The sequence below is a fragment of the Wolffia australiana genome, chromosome 3 (genome assembly GCF_029677425.1).
Source record: "Wolffia australiana isolate 7733 chromosome 3, ASM2967742v1".
NCBI lineage: Eukaryota > Viridiplantae > Streptophyta > Magnoliopsida > Alismatales > Araceae > Wolffia > Wolffia australiana.
This window is the reverse complement of record NC_135837.1, coordinates 4,162,393-4,170,116: the sequence shown is the minus strand read 5'-3', so window position 1 is coordinate 4,170,116 and position 7,724 is coordinate 4,162,393.

Genomic DNA, 7,724 nt, shown 5'->3' with positions numbered 1-7,724 from the left:
CTTAGAAAATTTAATATACACATAGGGTGAAACAAAGATTTAATGCACTCACCTCAACTATGAACTGTCCCCTGAGCTGATGATCGTGGAAGTACCTTTATTGCAATTTGAGTTCCATCTTTTACACAAAAATGGTACACAGTTCCAAACCCTCCTTTACCGATGGACCATATAAATTTACCGGTAATGTTTATAATTCTGGGTAATGAAAAAATATGTTGTTCAGAATGAAACACTCCTCCATTCGCCAAGGTACCATTTCAATTTGACTTATGTTAAATAGTTTCCTGTGCTGATATGAGAAAAAAATATTTATAATGTGCTGAGATTGGTCTTAAAAAAATTAAATATCAAGTTTGGTCTCACTAAAAAAACTTAATAGCAAATTCAATTTCAAACCTTTAACAATCCTGTCTATTTTCTCCACGTTTCCGCATTTCAGCAACAATGATATTAGCACAAGTACCAACTGGAGCAGAAAAAATACTGATGCCACAAAAATAGGAATAGAAACCTTATTTGTATTTTTTTCTGTTCTTGTTGTGGCGCAACCTTTTACCTGATGACACAAAATTGGGTTATTGTCGAAACTTGTGATTAAATTTGAGAAAATGGTCGGAATATGCTGGTTCTTTGAACCTAAAAATTGAAAGTGACAATACATAACATTACTTTTCCTTCATTATCCATAATCATCATATGAAAAGCAAATAGTAGTCCGACTGTGCAAAAAAGTTAAATTTTGTTTCAATGTTGTCATCCATCTATGTCTGTGGCTACATAGATCCTTTAGATTTTTAATTCATGAAATTGAAAAAAATTTGACTCTAAATGTAAGAATTTTAGAAATATATAGAAAATATTAATGTGCACCATAATAGGTAAAATATTAATATTGAACATAAATATTTGTTAAATTGGGCAATATTATAGTTATGAATTTATAGGTTTTGGAGGATAAAAGTGGGGTAATATTTAGAATAGTACCAACTCAAACTGGTTGGAAAATTTTGATAGGAGCTTATATGGGCCAAAATACACACAATTTATGTGCCCTTGAGGGACCTTATACTCTATAAGTGGGATGTAGGACCATGTTGGGTTGGGAACAAACCGTTTAATAACTGTGTCAGAAGAGAGTTCATTGGAATGCCCTTCCAGTTTGGGAGATATATGTTAGGAAAGCTTGCATTGTATCCCTTCTGCATGGTTTGGAATACAATGGCCCTTCCTTTTCTCTAGATTGTACATATTTATTTCTACATCCACAAGAAAGTTTTGGGATCGTAAAATATTATTTAAGCAATATCTTTTATTTCATCACACATAACTGTTGGTATCAATTAGTGACCAAATCTAATCATGCTAAAACAAAATAATGTGAAATCAATGAGGATTATTAACCTTAAATACAGTAGCCCATTTCTAATCTCTCAAGAAGAATTTGTGGAATGATTTGACTTAAATAATTGTTTTCCAAGTAGCTGAAAACAAGGAAAAAATAAGAGAATTGTTGAAATATTCATTGACATTTCTTCCAGTTTCAAATTTAAGACTTTTGGAGCTCATATTTGGCCAAAGAAGTGTCTTGAGATGTTTTTGTATGACATGTCACTAACAAAAACAAATTATAGAGAAAAATATGTATACAAAATAGTAACAAAAGGAACCGGGAAAGTATAAATGGCCATACACTAATGTAAGATATGTAAGATTGGATATGAAAGGTGGGATTTGGCTGATCAATCAGCTGTGGGACAAGTTCCTGTCATATAAAATAAAACTATTCTCTTTGATAACATATTTCTAAGTTTGATTAACAACATATGATGATGATAAAGGCACACAGAAATATTGTTCTGTTCTCAAGGGTGTTAAAATAAATGAGTGAAAGTCAAAAAATGGATTAATGACTTTAGAACTGATACTCGTAAACTTCTCTAAATCTGTCAGCTTATCTCTAAAACTTTCACTGGTTGCTGATGTCAGATATTTTGGGGTAATTTGAGGCTTCAAAGGTACATCCGATACCATTCTAGGGTAAGTTTTGCGGTACTCATGGATCACCATCTTAGCTATGTTCACTTGGAACAAATTCTTCAGGTCAAACATTACTCCATTATTACATTGAAAGATTCAAAATTTAGTATTATGCAAAATAGTTTTACTTTTTTATTCTATGAGTGGTGGACCTCATGTCTCACATAGAGGTTGTTCTATTGAGATTAGTCATTACCTAATCCTTAGTCTGTTGCACAAGCGTTTCTTTTTCTAAAACTACAGGGAAGCGAATCCCCTATTCATAGTAAGTTAACAATATAAATATATATTTTTTATAAAATTTGGTATTGATGATTAATAGCAAAAGGGTATCAAAAGGTCAAAGTTTGCAAGAGAAACAAGGAATGATAAAAAGGAAGGTGATAACATGGATAGATGATAGCCACAATTTGTTTTCTATGTTTTGTGGTAATTTGACATATTTATTTTTTATATCAATGAAAATTCTCGTTATTGCATGTTATTCCCTCGTAAAGGAATTTTATTACATTTTCAAAAAAAAATTATACTTTTCTCAAAATTTCCAGGATTTGTAACAGAATATATGAATATATATATATATATATAATATTTTTCTAAGTCACAATAAATATTTTTGGATTCATTTTTAAATTTAAAGGGTTGTTATTATATTATTCGTATGATATTCTGTTTGTATTCATCTCCTTGAATTTTGTTGAAATTTTGTGAAACTAAGTACATAAAGTGTAATCAATTTAAAATTCAAACTATATATGAAGATGTTTTTTATTTTCTGGTTTTCCAAAAAATTGATATCGTTCTGGGTATATATGAAGGTGGAGAAAGAATAATAGAGTGTTGATAATTATTCAAGTTTCAAATAATGATCACTAATCTTCATCTTTTCGTTCTGCTTATTACCATCAACGATACATTAGGCTATCACATTCCCCACAATTTACTACCAACACCACTCAACAGTACATATTTGAGTCCATCATGGTTACCCACAGAAATGGTAAATTTGCATCACTTTCCCCCACATTGTCACTCACTTGTGCGTATCAACCACAATCCCCACCAAAATTTACAATGGTAAAGTCACTTCACTCCACTGACCAACATCTCTCTTGCTTGCCTCAACTCCGCGTTAACCCAGTGTTACTGATGTATTAGTTACAATGATTTTACCTATTAGTTGTTTCATAGAAACCTCAAAAAAATTCCTAAAGTTTTTTCTTAATGTTGGATAAATAGATTAAATACAATTAGATAAAATTATTATACTTCATCATTGTACTATTATTTTGAATTAAATTTCAAAAGTTTATCTTATTAAATTTTATCTAATTCTTTGAATAATATGGAAAATCATAAAAAAGGAAAAAAAGATAGAGTTTTTTTGGAGATGATTTTCATCAGTATAGGCTAGTTGGTTAGAGAAAGGTTCCGTAGTTCATAGGATAAGGATGTATGGTTGAGGCATGGGGGTGTTTGGGTAGGTAGCTCATGCAGTTAGGGATTATAGATTTTTTGTTTTTTTTGGTGGCTAAAAAGGGATCTCTGTGATTTTGTAAATTTTATAATGGCTTATTTTACCCTAACTTCACCTAGTGAGGGAGTAAAAAATCTAAATAGGATCAACTAAAATAGTAGGTGATCTTGTGGGGTTCCTCATAAATCACTTGAAACTCCATATTTTGCTTTATTGTACTTCAATCCATTGATATTTCTATCTACTATACACAACAGTCGATACATGAGTCATTTGAAACTGACTCTCACATTATTCAAAAGTACAGCTTATGTCATGGTACACTCACAATGAAAGTATAAATTATGTACTTAAGATCAAGGATGAAAATGGTTACATAAAGTCGGGATGTGCTTTCGAGATAAACTTAAGGAAATGTATATACATCTACTTACAATCAAAGATGAATATATAGATCTCTTTGAAATTATATAAAATGTAAAAAATGCTTTTCCTGCTCAGTTAAACATGCATATGTATATAGAGAAATGTTAAACAATTTAGATGTTAAGAGTTGTCAACTTAGAATGATTTGTCTCTTGATGGGAGTCATATCGATCTGGTGTTTATCCTTAGTAAGGAGTCAAGTTTCATGCCTCACCTACTTCTTGTTTATCACTAGAAGATTTAAATATGCAAAAGATAAAAGACAAACATAGAAAGGAACAAAAAAAAAGCTAGAAAATAATATTAACTGCCAAAAAAAGTTTGTTTCCAACAGGGACATTTGGCATGACCTGAACTTTGGTACTGCTTAAGACATTAGAATCTCGTCCAATAATTCCATTTAATGCTAACTAAAGAGAAAACCGTAAAATTGATACAGTAGTGGTGTCAAAGATGAGGAGAGAGAAATTAATGACTAGGAATTTCCAACTTTATGGCTCGATTTCTAATGATCTAGAAGGCTGGTAAAACTGAAAATTTTAGGGAAAATTAATCTTTCAGTTGTCTATCTATCCATTTATCTATAAATTTAGCCCCATAACTTTGTAAAACAAATAACTAAATTAGTTTTTCTCTAAAGAGGCTGATAAAAAGGGAGTGAGATTTTTGGAGATCCATCTTGGTTTTGTCCTTGGCTTGAGTGCTTCAAGAAGGTCAATAGAGAAATGGGGGGGCTGGTTTGCATGAAAAGATAACCATGATCCTGGAAAAAGGTAGGGATCTAAGTTTAGTCTATTATTTTAAAGTGCCATTCGCCATCGCATTCTTCAGTTAGAACATCTAATCATCTCCCATCCACTCAATCATTATCAATCATCACCATCATACATCTGCCACATCATCATAACTGTTTTCATTTCCAGTTCATTAATATGAAGCACAAAACCATAAAATATTAATTCCCTAACCTTTCCTTCTCATTCATCTTCTAGACCCATCATCTTCCCCTTACGTATTCATGCAGCTATCATTCTCATTCCCATTTATTATACTTGCATCAATCTACCAGATAACATGCAAATAAGCATGAAAATTAATGCTTACTCCATGCATTTTAGAGCATAATTTAGTTAATTTATACATGTTATAAAAAATTCTAAGCAATTTTTTTTAAAAATAGAGAAATTGACTATATACCCAATTTCCATATTAAAATGATGAAATTTTGGAAGTTTTTATGATTTTAATGAAAAATACATTTAAAAAGAATTAATTTGGTGAATGTTTTTTGTAAAACAAGTTGTTAATCTTAAGATATATAATTTTGGATTTTTATGGAGTTTATTGAATATTCTCTAAGGTTTTTTGAAGCATGAATTTGTAAAAAAGGGCCCATATACCACCTGGATGACGTGGCAGGCGCACCTACGTGGCGTGCCATGTAAGCACACGGGATGCACAGGTGGCGTTGACGGTGTACACATTTTTGCATATTAGAGGAGCAAACCGTGCGCCTGTGGGGATTTCAGAAGCTAACATCAGCTTGGTTTTTTATAACAAGATGTATATAAAAATTTTGCATATGAGACTAACATCATTTGCAGTAATGCCTGACATGACAGCATTACGGCCATTGGATCAAGATCTCGGAGGTAAGCTCACCTCCTTATTTCTTGTCTTTTTCCACATATCAAAGTGGCGCACCGATTGGATGGTTCACAGCCAATCCGATCATAAGGAGAGAAGATTTGACGGCCAGAGAAGAAACTGCACTTGAGAAGAGGATCTGGCAGCTAATACTAATTCCAATCTTGATGATCCGATGATTAAACGGCTAAGGATCGATCCGATCACCAAAAATCAAGAAAATGGCCAAATAAATTCAAAAAGTTCAAAAAAATGGCAAAAATAGGAAATTGAGGCATTTTCAATGAGCCATAACTTCTTACTGCGAAAGAGTTTGTGGCTGAAGTTTTATGGCAGTTTTTCTCTTTTCTCACTCTTTCAAAGGACCAGTGGCCCCTATAAATAGAGGTTCACAAGTCCGAGAATTCATGTTCTTCATTTTGCCTTTCTCCATGTGGAGACCTTCTGTAACAAAGGCTTGTGAATGCCGAATTTAGGGTTTTTCTTCCTTTCAAATGTGAATTCCTTGAATATCTTGATCAATCTTTGTGAAATTGCAACACACTAAAGCACTGGAAGTTTCCTCTGTTCTCACTCTTTCAAAGGACCAGTGGCCCCTAGAAATAGAGGTTCACAAGTCCAAGAATTCTTGTTCTTCATTTTGCCTTTCTCCATGTGGAGACCTTTTGTAACAAAGGCTTGTGAATGCCAAATTTAGGGTTTTTCTTCTTCCAAATGTGAATTCCTTGAATATCTTGATCAATCTTTGTGCAATTGCAACACACTAAAGCATTGGGTAAAATATACGGGCTCATGAAGGGAGATCAATGCTTGGGAGCATCACAAAACAAGGAGTTAAGTCCTAAATATATAATTAGGTTTTCATTTCATTTTGATTCCATTTCATCCATTCATTACACATTTTCCTATCTTCCCACTATCTGTTATAAGTTATTAAACCCTATGAGTAGGGATTAGTAGCTTATACAATACATTCCTAATTAGGGTTCTCAACCCTAATTAGGTCTTCTTCATCACATCCTTTCATTTCTCTCATCCTATCCTCATTCCATGATTTTAATACCATCCTAATCTCTGTAATAAATTCATAATTCTTATGAGTAAGAATTAAGCATTTATATATATAAATTATTTAATTTAAATGATCATATAAGATTAATTACACCTTTCACACTCTTTACTCCTAAACCACTTTCTTAACTATTAATTTTCTTTAAAATCAATATCAATCATTAAGCCTTCTCTGCGGTTTGACCCCTTACACACCAATTTACATCAGTAATAAGTGAATTAGGGTTAATTATAATTTGTATTGTATAATTATCAAAATTACACATCGACTAGGTTAACCACCTAAACTTTGGCTTATCACTACCCTCGTATTCTTCTAGCAGTTATCACTTCTTCATGAAATAACTAGAATGACCCAAAAACACTACCACCTCCTACCCTATATGAATTCCTTCTCATTCTACCTGGATCACTATTCAGAGGTTTTTAAATCACTAAGATCTGTTCTTTTGGAGATGACCCTAACTCATCCATCATCTAGAACTATTACATGATTATCAATTTATACATTTTATTGATTAACCCACAATATAAAAGGACCTAATTTTAACTCTAAATTTGAATTTATCAATGTTCATAACAAAAAGTAAACCTATAAAACATTCCTAAGAGTGTCATCTTGATGGTTATATAAGCTTATAGATCATCTTGATCACCTTTAAGGAAAATAAATTATGGACATTCTCAATAATAGAGATCCAAGATGCTCTTTATTTCCCACTACTTGAGGCATCTACGGAACTCATGATCAACACATAAATTGAAAAGTTGAGGTTCATCCAATTAAATTTTTTTGATATCTTTGTGGAAACTTTTCAACCTTTATCATTAGGTGAAAACTCTATTACAATGAAATTAACAATGTGAGCATAGAGTGGAAGGTTTTGCTTTAGATTCCAAGTATACAATTATCAGGAAATGAATCATGAATGGGAGTATATAATGAAGTATGTAATATTGGGGGATGATCAGGTACTGTGTTGTCTATACCATACTTATTGTTGTAACACGATGTGCCGGGATTGAACAGCTCATGTTACACCACAGGGAGGCGGCGAAGATA